We start from the raw sequence: 19,906 nt of genomic DNA, 5'->3' as shown, positions 1-19,906 counted from the left end.
TTTCTTAATCCTCCATCTTTTGGTTCAAAACCACTCCATATCTCTTAAAGATTAAATTTGGTCACTTTGATAAGTCATTTGTGGCATGTGTTGGACAGCAGTAACCAGTTATTTTTACTCCAGAAACATAGGAGTTTATGCCAAATAAATCAGCGCTCCCTTTTTTCCTAATAGTTACATCTGCTGATGATTTATTCACTTAGGAAAAAATGCAACTAGTAACAAGTGGACATGTCTTTGATTTGCAGGTTATCCTTCCTCCAGAAGTCTGAGGTGTGGGGGCCTCCGGCTCTTGCTGGAGAAGCTGCCACTGGCAGAGCTCTCATACGGGGGGGACGGAACAAAACATGCTAAGCCGCACGTTTGTACGTAATAAATGGGAGGTATTAGGCAGCCATACGTTATAAGAAAGAAGTACCCTGAATTTCCATCTCCTAATCCACTTGTCTTTTTAGTACATGTATGCACAAAACATTATTATAGCACTTTTTAATAAATGGAATAATAGTAGACTTAGCGTTACATATAGCAGATTATCATCTTCAGTGATTGTGTGTGCACAGCTTGTGTTATCAGAAGATTAAATGAATCTTAAGGAGAGACCGCTTCACAGTGAGATTTGATTTTCCTCTGCAAGAACGCTTCTTAAATTATTGAGGCATTGCGCTTGCGCTGCAAACAACGTTTGGCAGTATGAAAGCCGAAAGGAGGCAAGTTTTCAACCAGCTTACCTGTCTTGTCAAATCGCTCACCTTGACCGAGTAGAAAGGGCCCTGTCGCTTGTAACATATGGGATGAATTATGGGCAGATTAAATGCTTCCTCCTTGACTTAATGCAGCGGAGCTCTGCGTGTAGAGCGAGTTGCAGGGTTGGTGACGATACCAGCGCTCTGTGCCTCGCTGGCTCTGCAGCGACTGCTAACGACACAACCTCCGCCTCCTGTAAGAAGTGCTGCTCAGAGCTGCTCCCTCTTTATTCATCTATTTTAGAGACCTTGGCACAAGGGACCATGAAAACTATCACCTTACGTAAATCCTCATAAGCTATTCATGTTACTAGACAACTTTGCTCGTGCTATTTGATTCACAATCCTCTGCTCCTTTAGTTCTTTCACATATTAACGAGTTTGATCGCTGCTCCATATAAATGAGGCATAATCTGAAGCTGTCAGACCTAAACTGCGTCTTGAACATACACTAAGTGAATATATTCAAATTTCTCTTTAAAGCTAGGAATATTTATAATAAAACTTGTCAGAGCTTCAGTTAACAGTTTACATTGGAAGTATTTTTGGTTGTGAAATACAAAAACAATTCCAAAAATGACTTTGTGAGTTGATATTATATTTGCCTCGCATTTGGAAAACTCATGTTGTGATTTCAACAACAAATGAGAAAATTGTCAAACTTCTATGAAAATTAATTAAGCTCAAACTCCTATGAAAATTAATTAAGCTCAAATGAAAATGCGTTAAAACACTTCACAAATTTATACTAATGTGACTTGTAACAATCACAATAAAAGAGCAACAGTCTCTGTTAGGAATGCTTTTAATTTTGGTTATGCTGCCTCTTCTGTCATAGACTGAAATTGGATATATGTTGAAGTGCAAACAGTGGACTTTTTTTTTTTTTTTTTTTAATCCTGTGATGTTCCTAGTGAAGTATGCTGCGTAAAAATGTCTCCTGGCTCTTGTAAGCAGCAGTCTCCTATTTTCTCTTTGAACGCTGTTCAGTTCGTACCTCTCCCTCGGCCTCCATTTGTCTGTTCTCTCCTGTCCTGTCTGATGCAGTGCTGCATCCTCGCTGGGGCAGAGGCCAGCATGGAGGCAGCTTGAGCCTTGTCTGGATTTTTGTTTGTGTGACTGTAATACAAGTGTATAAAATTTAGGAATACGCTTTATACCTTTGAGTGAAGGAAGCACAAAAATAAACAATATATAAAGATTGTTATATGACTTAAAAAACTGAATTCCTAACTTCAAAGATGCAAGAAAGGCTGGCTGTAATAAGGAACCGTCAGAAGGAACAATAGTAGGAGCAAGTTATGTCTTTTTTTAGCTACTAGGTTAATATTTTGGAACTGAATGAAGGCTATAGCTTATGAATCTCATTTCCCTCCTTGGCTATATCAAATGCAGAAGATGAGTGTATCTCGCAAGTGCGCGTTTCCGTGTTAAGAAAATTCAAACCGAAATGAGACGTTATGGAACTCCTATGAGGAGTGTCTGTAGTGTCTAAAGTCCTCGGTTGAAAGGGAGAGGTCTGATTATACACAGCTTGGCCAGACTGCCTTGAGCATCCTTGAATTTTGGCCTGTAGTCTAATGTCAAAACTGATACAGTTTAGCCCCTGAATTCAAAACATTATCTTACCCAGTCGAGAACATTATCTTTGTCTAGTCCTGTGTCCAAGGCTAAGCAGACACTTTAAACATAAGTTGAATCAAATGTGTGGAAGATTTCCTCAGCAGTCTTGATGCGAACAGGAAATTGATCCTCCAGCGCGAACGGCCAGAATGCCAAAAGCTCATTCTTCAGAAAGATAATCAGGCACAAAATGTTGCGAGTTAATCAGTTCAGTTTCAGTTTAGTGTTTACATTCAGTCCAGTTTTAAATAAGCATTTAATTAGTTCTTAAAGTGTATTTGAAAGCCTTCATGTTGGACCTCATGGATAATGAATGATGACTGTGATTTTTGTTTTGTTATTGAAAAGTGAAACCAGATGCGGATTTGCCAGCCAAGTTCAGATCCTAGCTGGCTGAAAGCTGTGGAAGATAGGCGTTTTTATCATTTTGGAAGTATTTTGTGTGCTGCACTAAAACTGGCTGTTGCATTATGGAAGGACGTTGATTCTACACAACGTTTAAGTTGCTGGAACAAAATTCAAGAACATCAAGCAGCAGAATCGGATTCCTCTGTTCAAAAACAGGGGAAAAAAAGGAGTTAGTTTGTGATTAATAACTCCCAAAGTTGTCACGCAGTATACCTATATTCTTTTGCTTATTAATTACATGGCCTCCTTTCTGTCCTTTGGGACCAAATTTTTGTCCTGGGTGAGAAACCAAGCTCCCTTTTGTGTTGGGAATCTTGGTGTGATTTGAGGCAAGGATTATGTTCGCGAGTCGTTCAATGGTATTTGCCAGTGAATTGTCTTCAGACTCTGTGGGTTCCCTGCAGGGCCCCTCGACTTGATCCGGTCCTGCCGCTGCTCCCGGCTGCTGCGACTTATTTTTTTCACTTGCTCAAGGTTTGTGCGGTGTTGAAAAGCTACTAGAAGCCATATCTTCTCTGATGGCTGTATAAGAAATACCCATTTTAGATTTACTTGTTAAAGCAGCCCTAGCTGCTGTCTTACTGCTTTTGCCTTTTGGGACAATCTGTTAAGGATTCTTCCTGAGGGGACGCAGAGGGAAAATCCTCCTATGTTTGTGATGCATTTAATCTACAGCCTGTCTATACACTGAAATAAATAGAGCATTCACCTTTCTGTTTGTGGATTCCTTTCTAATACAATTACAGTGTCACCTGTGGCATCCCGATTCATCAAGATCTGTACTAAGCACTTCTGAATCTTATTGACCACTTGTTTTAGAGGATGATAAATCCCTGTTCTCCCAGAGCAAACAGATCTAATAGAGCAGATTTTTTTTTTCTTTGATTTATGTTTGCCATGACCAGAAAGCAGGATTTCAGCATCCAGTAGACAGTGCTCCACAATTACAGAATGTGAGGCAGGCAGTGTCTGTTTTGCTGCTGTATGACAAATTGTGTAAGACGACGGTGACAGTTTATGATATGTTCATATAGAACCAGAGCACTTGTTGCAGTTGTTGCTTCAAGATTAAACTTTCTTGAAACCTAGCTTTGAATTTAGAGGATGCCTCTGTATAGACGTGAGCTCGGCAACTCTGGTTGCTGGTTAGAGAATGAAAAGAAGCAAGAAGAGCCCTGTGTATTAGACTTGGAAAAAAAAAGAGATGTTGTAACACACAATCTGTGTAGTCTTTAAAAAGTGAAAGTAGTGTGTATTGTACGTGGTTTGGAAGCTTACTGTGGACATTTGAAAATTATTTTTATCCCTCATTCTGTAACATCATAAGGGCATAAAAAGCAATCCTAATTGCATTTTAACAAGCCACAATGTTAGTGCACAACAGCTGAAGAAATTAAAGAATGACATGCTAAATTGTGACTGTATGGTAAAATTCGATAAACAGAACAGAATAACCAAAATCAGATTTTGGCTGATGGAATGGGTATGTGGTGACAACCCTGTGTTTGTACACTGTCACAATAAACGATCATCCGAGTTGCAAGTATTAGTGATGATGAGTGCCACTATACTTCATTGATCATAAGACTAAGTGGCTTGTGCAAGATGGTATCTCCAGCTGCTGCTTACTCTTGACATCGTTATGCTGTCGGTTCGTACGACGTGGAAGGGGTGCCATACACAGTGGTATTTATGGGGTATCTGGGCCTATTACTTATCTAACCATTTCATCATTTGTAGTTAGAGCCATGGGATATAGTCCAGAAATAGTTGTGTTTGCTTATTGTCGTCATTACATTAGAATGAGACTTGTCTAAATAATGAAATCCTAGAAGAGCAATATCTCACTTGAAAACCATATGTCAATAGGGCTTTAAAATTGCTTGAATATGAAGAGGGTATTACACAAAATAGATGGATTCTGCCAACCTAAGGACAGGAATTGACATTTTTCAGAACAGATGTCATTGATAATTTATGGATGGCTTTAAAAATTAAACTTTATATAGAAGCTGGCTTAAAAATGAAGTGTTGTCAGTGTTCTAAGTGCATTAGGTACATTAAGCGAAAACATACGCTTCACTCAATGGTATTTAAATACTTCAGGAGTCAGGAGCAGCCATGTCATTTGAAAGTCTGGTCATGTTCGATATTAAAGGCTCATATGAGTCTGCTGGATCCCAGATAATGTAGTTGCGCTCCTAGGAAGTGTTTTGAAAACAGTAATTATTGGTTTTATTTCTTACACTTGTGATTGAAACATGGAAGTGAAGGGTGTGATTTCTGGAGAAAAAGGTACTTTTACGTCTTATTAACGTAGCTTTCTGTTTTAGTAAGTTGTAAAAGCTTCATATTGATGCCCTCCTCGTTTTAAAAACAGCTTGACAGTCCACTCAGAAAGCAGAAGGCATCTGCTCTCTGTGCACTGGACAGTAACACAGAGCTGGGAAAATTACTGGAAATCTTTCTGGAAATCTTTCTGGTGCTTTTGTAGAATCAGCATTTCCTTTTTTTTTAAAAAAAATACACTTTTTGTTGAACTGATCCATCTAAAATGAAGTAGGGGTTAATACACACTTTGCTAAGTAAAAATAACAACAACACAAAAAAGAAACAAAACCCCAGGCTCAGCCCAGGAAGATGGGAATTCTGAGATAATATTCAGTGTGCCCAAAGGGACAATGCTGTCTCTTGTTGTCGCTGTCTATATTTAGCTCCCATGCTCATATGCAACTTAAAATACCTAGAATAGCAAGAAGAAATTTTTTTCCCCTTCATTTGAAGTGGCACAGTGTAGGGTTGTTAATTTTGGCTTATCACAGCTGACACTTGAGTAGGGGGAAAAAAAATAGTGGTTTGAAGCTTTAACTCTCTCCACATGTGCCCCTTGCGAGGAGCCATCTTGACTTCTGTGAAACTTTCTTGGCTGTCTTAAATTATATGCCCCCCCCATTTAGGAGAAGTTCACAGGTCACTTAGCTGATTTAAAATCCATTGTTGTTTGTGCAGCTGATAGGGGCAAAAAAGCTATTAGTTAACAGACCTAGTTCAGAAATAATTGTTAATAATTCTAGCTTCCTACATGCATGAACTGAAATTCTCCTGATTAGTTAATGTAAACAGTATGATTTATATTTTAATACTCCAGTTTACATGAAAATGAGCAATAATTTTCACGCTTTCAGGAGTGTTTCATGCTGTTGCAACGTAACATTTTGTATTTTACCCCGTTATGGAAAAGATAATGAAGTATTTCTGTATGACAGTCTGGCAAATATTTATGTTTTACGAACATATTACATACTTCAGTGTGCTGGTTTTTAATGGGTAACGCTCCAGAGTGTCAGTTAGAGCTGTCAAAAGAATTGAGCAGAAAAATGGAAGAGAGCAAAGTCCTTGAGGAAATACTGGATGAGTTGTTTATGGGGGAATAACCCTGGCTGGTTTGGATCACACTAATGGCTTACTTATCCAAAAAGTGAACTTGTGGTCAAAAGGAGGGTGCTTAAGACGAGAGGATTTGGGGGGGGTAGGGAACAGAAAGGTTGCAGTGGGTTGCCAAGCTTGCCTGAGAAATCCCAGCTCCGGCTGGGAGGCTGGCAGGGAGCGTGTCGGAAGGCGAGCCGGCAGCTGCAGGGAGCGTGCGGTGCCTGCTGCACAGCGCTGGGAGTTCATCGGGCACATGAGAAGGAAGAAAAGCCATAAAAATTAGGGGTCTAGGTCTGACACGGTTGGAAGAAATGAGATTGCAAGCCAGAGAGCCAGGCTGTGGAGTCATCTCGCATGCCTCCAGTGCATCTCGAACTTGACCAACGAGGAGTTTTGGCATGCAGTCCTTTCCCTGCATTCTGCACTATTAAAAAACACACACATGGAATATAACTGAATGATACCTTTTCTTTTCCGATAGGAGCTAACAGTCGCTTCTGCTTCCATTATCTGATAACGGCAACGAAACATGTCCCCATAAGAACAACTTTTCCCCCGTAACGACTTTGAGAGCAGCGTCAAAAATAATGCATCAGGCACCCTTGTCTGCTTTGACGAGTCCATGGCACGAGTGGATTATCTGAGTCCTCAGATCCCGTGGGCCGTTCAAACGCTGCACGAGGCGTTCCAGCCAGCGAGGCGGTACCTTCACCCCGGCACTGCCAGTGGAAAAGCTTCTCAAGGTGGCCAGTGCTGAGGGGGTTTCTGAGGAGGGCTGGGAGGCCTGGGCGGGCGGAGGAGGCAGGCTTCTTTCAGAAAATCACAAAAGCCCAAGGCTGGTTTACACTCGAAAGTTGTGTGGAAATAAATGTCAGTTAGCGGCGGGAAGGGATGTGGGTTTTTGGTTGTTTACCAGTTTACTATACACAAGAATATGGGTGCAGCTACGATGAAGATGTTTATTTCTTTTCCCAAGATGGGACTCGCTCTCTGAACTTGCAGTTACATCCAGAGTGATGAAATTTCAGTGTGTTAATAGCAGTAGAATAAAAAGCGCAGCAGCATTAGAATAAAAAGCACCGTTTTCTCATCTGAAAGTTAGCTGACTGTTTCTAGCCACCTGCTTACACGTGATGCAGTGCAGACATTTTGTACACGTCTGTGACAAGGTGTCGGAGCAGGGCACGCTGCAAGCTCTGCCTTCAGCCACTGCTCACCTGGGGTGAGGCGACGGCGCGGGACGGCACAGGCACTGGGGAGCGGTCCCGCGTCACTGCTGCCGGCGTGACAAAAAAAATCAAAGACGGTTATTCCGATTTATGTAAAAGCTACAGCTTGAAAGACGCCCGGTGATGGCGTGGCAGCGGGCGCTCCCAGAGCGAGCGGGCCGGTGGTGGCCCCGCGCGGCGCGGGGAGGGCCAGGCCGAGAGCTCGCGGTGTCGGACCGAGCCGAGCGCCGCGTGGCGGCAAGGAGAGCTCCTGTGCCCCGCATCTCCTGAAAAATTACCGCCTTCTCATCTAAATCTAGCGTGGAGTCACTTTAATTTTCCCTTTTTTTTCCACGTGCAAGTGGTTTACTAAAGGCTTGATGAGCCCCGGCCCCTTCTGCGGGTTGTCCAGTGTCTGCCTTTGCTTTCTAGTAGGAAGAAAGTCCTCTCCGGGTGAGTGAGTAACCTACAGAACACAGCTTTGTTGCGCTGTTGGAAGCCTTCTTTTAAAATGAGAGAAAATACACCAAACCGTGCCTTTTTCTTAAGACTTTAATAAGGTGAAAATTCAAAATCAATTTAAAAAATGAACTGTTCCATCTTTCTGTAAGCATAGATGATCAGGATCCAATAAGTAGGTTGTAAAGTCAAATAAGTTGCTTAATCGATTCTGATTCTGAGAGTCCATGATGTCACTTGCCCAACTTCCTTCCCCCCAGATGGTCTTCAGTGTTCGTCCTGCCCTAGCTGAGGAGGAGATCAGTGGTTCAGAAATGTCAGAGTTTATAAGGCTGTCATCAGTTGGGAAAACTTGATACGCTTTGGGTCTTAGGAGTGCTTATTCAAATACTGCATTTCCAAAATACAGTGCTCCTTTACAAATTTAAAATAACATTTTAACTGCACAGTGTTAATAAGCAGCTGGGTAAGATACAATCTCCTCTGAACAGTAGCTTTTTCTTTAACTTTTGTTATCTCTGCATTCCCTAAGACCATTCCACAGGACGAAGCGTGACGGTGCTCGCGTTTTGCGCCGGCAGCTCTCAATCCTCTGTGGATCCGGCCCACAGCGGGCCGCGACGGGGCGGTGGCTGTTGCTGAGGTTTCAGAGCGGCTCGTGGTCGTTCGGGCAATTCACTGTTGTCCGCATCTTGCGCAGGAAGAGGCTGGTTGTGGATCTTTGCTTTAAATAATAGTCAAAAGTAAGCCCTTGTGGTATTTCAGAACGGGGCTATGCATCAGGATTATTTCTTACTAATGTTTTTTTCAGGCAGTCGTAAGCCAGCCAGAGGAGAAGCAGGAGAATTTCAAAAGTTTGAGCAAAATTAGCAAGGTACTGAAAATGTGCAAGAACCATCACGGAGCTCAGTAGGAGTGGTTCACCTTTTCTGTGGCAGCCCCGCGAGCAGTCTTCACTCAGGTGTTCTCAGCAGGCTTACAAACACCAATAAAACCCCAAAGTTTGGGCTTTGTTGGGATTTTTTTTTTTTTTTTTTTTTTTAATCACTGTTGCATTCCCGTGATTCTGATCGTGACAGTCAGGGACTCAATAGATTACTAGGCAGCGTAAAATAAAACAGTAATAGCATCTTGAATCTCTGAGAGAGGAGGATGCCATCTCCCCACTGAGGACCAGATCTTTCCCTGGGAAACACCTTCTGGGTTTTAAATGCTGTACAATCTTAGCAATCAGATGGGGGGGGGGGTTATATATAGAGAGAGAGAGGAATTGAAGCAGGTATGGTAAATAACAACCGTGCCTATAAGCTAAGCTGTCATTTGTGATATTCTTCCCTTACGCAACTGCCGGTAGAGCAGAGCGCTGCAGATTCTCGCTCCGTGCTGCCGTGGGCACGTCCCCAAACCCATCAGGGCTTCTTGTTCGGTTTCTCACCGAGCACTGTGCTGTTGCGCTTTGACAGTGTTGTTTATTGGTTGGCTTTTTTTGGAGGTTAGTAGTGAATTTTTTTTTCTGAAAATATGTTTGTGCATGTGTATTTTCTTTATAACAGACTTCAAAGAAAATTGTTTAATAAAGATGTTTCTAAATAAATGTTGCTTCATGTGGCTCCTGACTTGAGCTTTTCTAGATGCACCGTCTCCTCTGTCTGTCATACCCTCCTATTATTCTCTTGTGCATACAGAACTCAATATTTACTTTCAGTCTTTCAAGTTTGTTTACCTAGGTTTCACTCCTGGGTTTGAGGAGCTGTAATCTTATCTATTTTGAGCCCTCTTGAGGTGCGTTAGGAATATTTAGCTTAAAGAAGTTCCCTGAACTTGGTGTACCCTTTGCTTTGGATGCACAGAGAAGTTTTTTGATCCAGCTAAAAGAAGCCTTCAGTATTGTATCACATACTATTGGTTTTGATGTCTTTGTTTAAGCACCTTGTAAAAATTATGTGTATAAAAGATGGTGATTGCGAGAAGTTAAGGCAGAGTATTTTTCTGGATTAAAGGGTGTTGCAGGCATTGTTGGAATTCCTTTATAAGACCCTGCGTACATCAGTCAGTGAGTTTTGACCTCCCCTCTTTTTTTTTTTTTTTGAGTGCAGATTTCACTTCTTTTACCAGTTTGTGCTAGACTTCTCATGACACGTGGTGTTAATTGATATTTCAGGTAAGCAGTAATGGAAGGAAGACATCTGCTGTCTGGCAAGGTGTGTGTCTTCGATAGTAGTAGAATAGTGTAAATGAAATTGTGAGCTTCACAGCATCTCATTCTGGTTTACTCATATATAGAAATGTATTTCTGAGAAGCAGAAGTTGTTAAGAAAAGTTAATTTTTACTTAAGTGTATCTTAATTCAAGGATTTTTACTATCTTGAGTGGGAAAATGCTTTTGAGAAGAGTAGTTGACAGTTTATATCTAATTTAGCGGTATTGCAGATCAAGGAAGTTTGCCACAAAGATAGGAAGAAGGTAAAAAGTTTGAAGCTTAGGTTAAAATGATTGCAGATAACTTGATCTGTAGTTGCCATATATAGTCATACAAGGAAAAGTCTGTACAAATCCGCCAGACGTTTATGGACTTCTCTGATTCATCCGTCAGAGCCAAACAGCTCCAGCCAAGAGATAGGGAATTTGTTAAACTGCATGAAGTTCTATATTGCTGTAGCCCAGAGGAGCAATTCTGCCTTTTTAAAGGGGGAAGAGTAGGAGGGAGTAGGCAGGGAGGACAGTGCATTATGAAGTCTCTACTTCCGTGTTTCAAGAAGATGAGTAACATTCTAGAGCTCTTTAAAAAAAAAAAAACCACAACACAAAAAACTTGAATTAATTTCCGTTGCTATCATCAAAAGCTGGCTTTCTAAATTTAGCAGTTTCCTATAGATGCTCAGCTTATGCTAGCAACAGTAAAACTATTTTTCCTTAAGTGCAATTTGTCACCTCCCCCTTCTAAGTTAGTAGAAGATAAGCTTGTATTAATTCTGTTGATTTATTATTATACAAGTATGTCTCATTTTAATCTGCTATTGAGTTCATTGTGATTCAGTCCTAGGCTCGCAGGCCTTTAATGATGGGGGAAAAAGTGCGCAGGAGCGACAGACTGTGTGCTTGCTCTGTGTCTTTCTGTCTCTCCTTTTTTAATTTTCAATCCTCTGGGTTTCTTTCCGGGGTCTTTTTATCTCTGCCACCACCACCCCCACCCACACTGGAACAGTCCGCAGTTCAGCACGTGAATTTGGGAATTAGTCCCAGCTGAGACTATATATTACTGTTGTGAGAAGATGCTGCTGCTCAAAAACGTTTTATGTGGGTTTTTTATTTCTTAAGTTCAACTAACAAACAGTAAATGTACTGAATAAGTCTGTAGTCAGATTTTGCTTTCTTTCACCTTCATGATTCATTTATACCTACTGTGTGCTACCAAAGCATATACATTATAGGCCTGAGCGTGTTTCGGTAAGAATTTTGCCAGAAAGCATAAAGGCAGCAAAAGTTTGTCTTCCCTGAATTGCTTTACTTACTGAAGCAACATGAAAAGATTTGTGCTGTATTTTTTTATTTAGGTCAGGAGGATGACAGCTATATTAATTTTGAGGTGTTTTTACCAGGTATGCTAAATGAGATGTGGTAAACCCTTTGGGTCTATATCCTGATGTTTTTGAGGTTGTCAGGTTTTTTTTTCTTAGAATTTCCCATCTTTGTAGGAATCTGAAGTTAATCACTTCAGCTGCATTTAAAGGGTGATGCCTGCTAAAGGCCTGCGAGCCGCAGCAGGCGACGAGCCAGTCACTCCCGGTGCAGAAGAGGTCACAAAGAACATAAAGATAGCAAAGATGATGGTTTGAGAGTTTTAGCAAATATAGGACATGGATTTGCAGGACAGCAGGCTTTTTGCTCTGACCCTCGTGAACAACTTGTCTTCTGTAGGAGCAACTGGCTTTTGAATACAACTGAATGGTCAGGATCAAGATTAAGTGAGCAAATCTTATTAAAAGATTATTAGAGGATTGCTTAGTATTCGATTTTCTTGCATTGGAATCACAGAAAAAGGCTGGCTATAATGATATAAATCACTAAATACACCTGTGTTCTTATATGCAGGTATGTCAGAGTATGATTAATGCACGGTCTGTTCACAGCTGTATTTTTAACCTGTCTTTAAAAGATAAGTAGGGAAAACAATTTTGTAGTATCTGATGTCTCTGATGTCAATTTATGTATAGTCTGTAAGGATCTGTGAGGATGAAGCCTGGTTCCTTATTATAATACTTCACACAGAATTACTCTTCTTGGAAACTTAACCTGACTTTAAAGCAAGATATTTGTATTTTGGAAATCTTTGCGCTTGACCAATAACAGGTTTTAAAACATGAATGTTTTTTAGTACTCTCACTTTCCTAAATAAACCTGTACATTGAAATTAATGATTTCGGAATAGTCCTACCCATCTTTTCTTTGAGACTTGAGGAGAAATCCAAATCTCATGAGCGCAGTGCTGCCAGACGGCACCCAGGTTTCTGGTTTCATCATCCAAGAAGGCAAGACCGAGCACTGAAGTAGGATGCACACTGATTCAGACACAGCTCTGCTTGTGGTGGAGGGAATATGGAAAATTACAGGCGCAATTATGGTTTTACATTAAACATCCTCCTTTTTAAATCCACCACGTGAAGCATTGGTCTGTGTTTGAACTGGTGGTGTTAATTGGACCACAGTACTTAGGTGCATTTTCTGCAGAGTCATGGCCCATGTCATTAGCTTCTCATTAGATGTGTTAATTTTTTAAGACTCATAATAATTACCTTTTTTCAGAAGTTCCCCATTTTACACTGAAGAGAAACCTCTGTTCTGCAGGCTGTAATTCTGAATAATCAGGGAAGCATTGTGAACTCTTTCTCTGTAGGCTTTCAGAGTGGAAAATCAGAGCGCTGTAGTGGATGGAGAAAGCGATCCTGCAGTATGTGAATTGGGAGGAGTGTTAAGGATCTTCTTCACTGGAAACCTCAGATGCAGGGGTAGAGGGCTTGTGGAACAACGTGGAGTTTTTGGAGGGACAGAGCGATTCTGGTTAAAACTTGACAAATGTAGGTGAGGCTGTTTATTGGGATGCACAACTAAGCAGTCGGTTTGCTCCGGACAGGCGTACTCATCTAATGGCACCTGCGGGTACTTCAGAAAGCTCACTGCCAATATATGCAGAGGTACTGGCCTGAGCCCTAAGAACAGCAGTTCCTGGGGTTTGCTGACACGTGGTTATCCTGCTGGCAAGAACAGCGCGCTTCAAGGATTCTGAAATATTTATTTGACTAATCAAATAAATCCTTACATAAATACGTAGTTTTGCTGACCCGGGATGATACAGAAGTGTGATTTTTCCCGTGACGAGGGTCTGTTGTGGCACGGTTGGTGTCACCTGCAGCCTTCAGCAGGGACTACAGGGTTTAACAAGAAAGCAGGACAAACTGTTAGCAGGAGGAAAAATCTCCACGGGGCCATTAGCCAGTATGTAGCCTTTTAAATTAATATGTTTGTTAAAGATGATGCTTGATTTTCTGCCTGTATCGGTGAGCTGTTAAGTAAGTAATCTTTTTTTTTTTTTTTTTTCCCCTACTGGAATTTCAGTGACCAGGCTTTCATTTCGTTAAAATTAGCTCCTTCCGAAGCTCTACCTGAATCTTTTTTGTTTGAATTAATTTTTTTGTTTCCTAGCAACTCTAGTTTTTAAGTTCTGAATTGTTTCTGTTCAATGTCTTTTCTAGCCAGTGTTAACTTGCTGTTTTATAAATGACAGCAAGGTTTTAACGTGATTCTAAAAGCATAGTTCACTAAATTAATTTGTAAACTTGGTTGAAAAAATTCTTTTTCTATTATATATTATATGTGTATGCGTATATACATACACATACATACGTATATATGGGTGCAACAGTTCTTCTCTCGCGCAGTTGATTTTTTAAACAGTTGTGAAGGTAACCAGTCTGTTTATACCTTGCCGCATAGGCACAGAGTAAACTTGTTAGCTTTTTGTTTATTTTAACTTGGAAGAAGCTATAAGAGGATTCCATTAAGACTCGCGCAAGTGAGTGGTTCCATTGAAAGTAAAGTGCCAGCCCCAGACCCAAGGCAACGCGGCAAGTAGGCACCTTCACAGATGCTCCATTTTTCTTTTGGGCGCGGTTTGCCTCCTCGCCAGTGAAAGGGACCCCAGGACCAGCCCCAAAAGGGGTGCTTGCTCTAGACCCATTGCCCCGTGGCTTATTAGGACCCACACGGTCTGCAGAGGTTGGGAGAAATGACAGTATTTCCACAAAGAAAGTCTTGAAACTTCTCTATCTGCTGTCGAGAGTCACTTCCTTCTGGGATTGGCATGTGGCTGCAATTTTGCAAAACGGTCTGAGGTGGTTAAGCAGCAAAAATCCCATCTCTTTTCAAGGAATCTCTTTTGGTGTTTATTCTGTAGGCTGGTTATGCCCCGCTTTGTAACCTTTCTGAAGTGCAAGCTTCTCCCCCTGAATTACAATGCATGTGCTTTTGCTTAATATTCTACTTTAAGCTAAAGTCTGCTCTCACTAAATCAGCCTTTCACAAATGGAATATATTTTCACTTCTTGCTGGGTGGGTCCATACACTGAAAAATAGGTCAAGAACAGTAATCTAAATCTACTGCTAATAAATAATTAAAACTAATGGAATTTGCACAAGATCTGTGAGCTGAAATATTTCAGGAAGTACTGTGGTGTACATTTTGCTACTGTAAATCAAGATTCTTTATTTATCATTGTGCTAGGTTGAAATGTATGTATAAATGTAACTTAAAAAGATTTTTTTGTACAGAGAAAATACTGGCATGTTAGTGTATTAAAATAACTAAAAATATCATAGAAAATTGATAACATCGTGATTCATTCTTTAATGATCGGATTTCAAGTAAATACTTTAGCAGCCTTAAGCAATAAGAGGTTTTATATCTCATTAAATCGTAGCGTAAATTGAGCAATAAATTGTTTGCTCATATGATTTAATTTGCCTTATATTTTAGGAATTAAATAAGTCATCTAAGCTCCTGTATAATACCTGTTTGGACAACTATCCGGGATTTCAGTTTCATATCTTTTAGAGCAAAGCAAAGTGGAGCTTGCTGGAACTAATTAAACATAAAGACTTAAATGTTTCCTTTAGTACACCTCCAATCACATGTGCCCAGGATCTCTGGTGGAAAAATCGCGTATTCTGGATTTTTCAGAATTGTGGGTGCAAAGAAATAATATTTAAGACTTGTGCACGGGTACGTGAGCGTCTGATTGAGTGATCCCAACTTGTTCACCAATTTCTCCATAGCAGGGTGAAGCATGCTGGCGCTCTCTAATTAACCAGCAGAACTGCTTACTACTAATAATAGTAAACTTGCTGATTTCTGTGTTTCACAGTGACAAGTTGCGTCCTTGAAGTATATAATAATCTAACACACCTCGGAAGTTGATGCCAGCGTTCTTCCCAAATCCTTCATGCTTGGCTGCTTTTTACCTCTCCCCCTTTCAGCTGCATTTATATGAAGGAGCAGCTCAACAACATGATCAAGATAATAGCTGTGTGGACAAGGTGTACGGAGCCCTGCCCGTGAGGGTGCACAGATAAACATCCTTGCAATCGCAGGAAACGAATATCCCTCGTACCGATGCACTGCCTCTTGAAAGAGGGGCTTAAACCTGGCTGCCAGTTTTTGACACGAGAGTTCCTCTTGAGGCCGTGCTATTTCTTCTGTATATGTTGATTGAACTGACATGTATCTTCCCGCACCATCAGTATGTATTGGGGTTTTGTTCTGGGTTGGGTTTTTCCTTCCTTTTTTTTTTTCTTTTTTTTTTTTTTTTTCCCCTTTTTGTAAGTTCTTACAAGAAAGTATCTGGAGTCACGGTGTTCAGCCCGGCCAATTTTGAGCGCAGGGCCACTTGTTAGTTCCTTATTACGTGTGAGCTAACAAGGAAGGAAACGCGAGAGGGTAAGATGGCAGGAAAGCCGTAGCATCTCGCCGGTGATAAGGCAGCTCAAAAATAGGTTGTGGCAGCTGAACTAATGATGTCACCGATGCTGATACAAGTGGGCTGCTTCTCATTATGATTTCTCTGCCAGACACAGTGACATTCACCAGCCAGTGCATGTCTCGAGTAGACGACATATAGAACAAATCATAGGAAATGTGGTGCAGAAGGCATACAACAGAACATTTGCCCCGTTTTTTGTTTTGTTTTATTTTACAAGAGCACAATACTTCTGTAGATGATAAAGGTGTATAGGTCAAGCTTAGCCTTGCTGGACCCTTTTATCAAACCAGGGTCACGGGGCTCTTGTTGTGCCATTTAGAGATAAGCATTTGGGAGGTAAATGAGATGGAGCAGTCTGCGAGGAGATCAGAAGGTGCTGTGTAGCTTCAGACCTCAGGCTACAGTGTTGGTAGCCTGACCATTGCTCAGTGTTGGTAGCCTGACCATTGCTATGTCCTTTGTACCGTACGCAGTGTATTAAGATAGCGAAAGATAAATAATGGAGTTTAGTTGTCAGAAAGATGCATTTGTTGCCCAGGTCTTTACTGTAGATTTATTCTTGGTCTGTTCTTCCATAGAGTTATTTTTAATGAGAATGGAGAGGGAGTTAAAAATCATTTGGATTCAGATTTCATTGTGTAGCCACTTGATCAAAATATAAACTCGTTGTTTATACCCTTGTAAAGGGAAGACGCTATATTAGCTTTCTGCTATCAGATTTGATTCAGATAATGATACAGCATCCTAATTCATAGTCTCTGCTTCAGATATTGAGTTTGTCTGTGATAGAGCCTTTTTCAGAAAACTGATCTACCCTGATAAATCATCCAGAGAGAGAGAGAGAACGCGCACGTTTAGATGGCATGGAAAAAATAGGCTAATAATGTGACTGTATAGGAGTACTCAAATATTTCAATGCATTTGTGTTGATAAATTATAATTTGTTTTAATGTTCAATTGCATGTACCCTTTTTAGCTGTTCTGCTTGATCGCGGTGATTTGCTAGCTGTATGTGAGTGCTGGAGTTGGTTGCTTTTCCTGTTTTGATCACAGCCCAGGCAGTAAAGGCCACTCACTACATTTTAAACAGATAATAAATCATATGGTGTCCTTGCTAACCAACATTACAGATTCCCCCGGGTCTGAACTGAACGTCCTTCTTTCTCTTCAGTTTAGTGCAAAGAAGGTAAAATTCTGTTTGATGTTAGTGTAATATTTTGAGACAAAGTCTAAGGAGGAATTTTTCCAAACTGCCAAAAATAAATGTCACCAGCAGAGTTTTAGCTGGTGAGTTGAGACATATGTATTCCTGACTTCTGTCTGTCTTCACCTCCATTTTGTTGTGAGCTGTCTTAAGTTTTGATCCTGTTTAGCCAAGGAAGGAATTATAAAAGTAATCTATAAACTCTTTCCAAGGGGGGCAGGAAGAGAGGGGAGAAATCAAAAAAAGGTGTGAAGAAGGTGTTTATGCCTTTTGTTACGGTGTTTGCCACTTACCCACTGACCTGTGTGGCATATTTGGTTGCATTTAAAATACCAGAGCAAGTTCCTTGCAGTTGCTTTTCTTAGACTGTTTGCTCTGTGAAGATAATGGAAGTGGGATGCTCTGTCTCTATTGTTCAGCTGCAACAGATTTCAAGTTATTGCTAAGATTCCAAGTTGTCAAAGCATTTTATCGTGTTAAACTGTGTGCTCTAATGATCACCGTGTCCCAGGATTGCCCCAGATTGATTACTGTGGTATAACCGATTGCTTGCCAGCGGGACTGAATCACTGTAAGCTGCGTTCTCCTCTGTCAAGAAATGTTTTAAAAACAGTTTTACTAACAACAAAAGCTGCTGTCTAAATCAAGCACAACGCGTTTTCCCATTATGGCACGAATTGTGCTTGGTAACATTTTGATTGCTGGGATGAGTGTTTAGCATCCTGAATTTGCTAAATGAAGGATGTGTGGGAATCAGATTTTGTACTTGAAAGCTTTTCTCCCTTTTTGACAGCTTGACCAACTGTTTTCTTGGCTTTGGGATGCCCCTTCTATTCCTTTTTTATTCCCCCCCGCTTCTCTCCCTCTTCTCTCTGCTATAAACAACCAACAACAACATCTCTCATTATTAAAGATGAACATGAAGGCAAAGTCCTGACATAGTTTATATCAGGAAATAAAAAGTGCTGCAAATCCTGTCTTTCAAAAGTTAGTCCGTGTCAGACCATGCAGTTCAACAGCAGGCTCTTGGCTAGAGCTTGCCATGCACACAGAGAGGAGCAGGGCTCCTCCTGCCTCCAGAGCCGACCGTGCTGCATTTCACTGCATGCCGTTGCGGTGCTTTGTCATCTGCCGACGTACCTAGGGTGACTTCTGATGCTCATGCCGTGTGCTCAGGCAGTGGGAATAACGCCCTGCTCTTGGGAGCCGTGCAAGCCAGAGACTTGGGGCCAGTCTGGAATTAGATCTCCTGTATTTCTGCTTTCAGTTTTGACAGCAGTTTGCTGGCTGGCGCCAAACTAGTCAGTAAATTCAGAGGCAATACCAGGGACAGAAGCCCTAAAACCGATGATTTCCTACCAGCTGAGATTTTTATTTCAAGAAATGTTGCTTTGCTTGGATGGTATAATTTTTCCTGATTTTATAAAGTTTCAAAGGGTGCCAGTATCCTGACTGTAATCTAATGTCTCTGTTTGTAATTTTACTGTGCATTAAAACCTACCGTGCCAGATTTTGGCCCTGAATGTGAGCATTTATTTTGCCATCGATGGTTATTGTTACTGTCTTCAATGTCTTCATCATCAGGTTACAAAGAAAACGTTATAAAATGTGCACAGCCCTCTGGTCTCCCACAGTAGTCAGGAAGTGGGGAAAAGCTGCTCAGCCTGCCAGTTTGCTTTGGTAGAGGTGTAATTTGTAGATGTTTGTGATCTACAAGGACAGTATCTAACCTTTTTTTGTCCTAAAACAGACAGCAGAAAATACCAGGCAACATTTAGGTGACTTGACTTGTCTAAGAACAGAAGAGTTGTTTGGTTTGGTGCTAAAAAGGGAGCTTATAAAGCTGCAACATTATCCTTAACTTGATAGGGATTAGCTGTATGTTAGTGCAATAACCATGCAAGAAGTGAAATTTGGCTGATCATTTGTCTTTGATAGCTTCATTTGCGTTTGGCCCCTAAGCCATTTCTCCGGGGGTGGGAGAACTCCTGATACTCCAACTCGCTGCATGACTTGTCATTTAAATGACAAAAATCACTTCCTCATAAGTCTACTTTTCCTTCAGGAAAATCAGATTAAATCCAGAGCTGAGGGTGTTTGGTGAGTGGTTTAATGTCCAATATGTTGCATGACTCTAGATGTAAAAGTAAATGCATTGGAAAAGGGTATTTCCCAACTCTTTAAGGTCACCTTCTTTTCCAAAGTTGGAAAGTTCCCAAGGCTTCAACGGACCCTTTTTATATAGAGAAAATACTTCAAAGACCTCTTTATGACCTCTTGCACGAGGTTCAGGGTACCTAAGGGACTGTGGCCTGGGTGAAGCTAGGAAGATTCCATGGTTACTTAAGCAGTTCATGACTGTCCCAGCTGTGAGCAGCATTCTCAGAGCATTATAGGACTCTTGGTTGGAAGGGACGTCCAGAGGCTGACTAGATCTCACCTGGCCCTGAAAATGGGTCTTTAGCACCCACACTAGGTCTGGTCAGCTGTGCCTTGGAAATCTCCAACGATGGGAAATCCGCCTTCTTCCTGGGTAACCCGCATCAGTGCTGCCCTCCAAAATGATGCAGCATCATGTTACTGTTTTATGCCTCTTACAGATTTATTCCTAGCTGTAAGTGTACTATGAAGTCGCTGCTTGTGCCTCATCAGTGCAATACCACAGCAAAAACAGGAGTCCGGCTTCTTGGCTGTGCGTGAATACTACAGTGTCCCCTGCAAAGTTACAGGATTTTATTCTTCAAGCATGCACATAATGAAAATTCTGAGAATTTGTAAGTGAATTAGACCCAAACC

At 41.1% G+C, this 19,906-nt stretch overlaps 1 protein-coding gene across 6 annotated transcripts in view; it reads left to right on the top strand.

Moving 5' to 3' along the window:
• Positions 1-19,906, top strand: part of CUX1 (cut like homeobox 1) — a 286,475-nt gene that overhangs the window by 92,750 nt on the left and 173,819 nt on the right. The gene's annotated exons all lie outside the window — the stretch shown is intronic.

The sequence above is a fragment of the Pelecanus crispus genome, chromosome 12, assembly GCF_030463565.1.
Source record: "Pelecanus crispus isolate bPelCri1 chromosome 12, bPelCri1.pri, whole genome shotgun sequence".
In the NCBI taxonomy this organism is placed as follows: Eukaryota; Metazoa; Chordata; class Aves; order Pelecaniformes; family Pelecanidae; genus Pelecanus; species Pelecanus crispus.
This window is presented reverse-complemented; position numbering and strand designations above follow the sequence as displayed.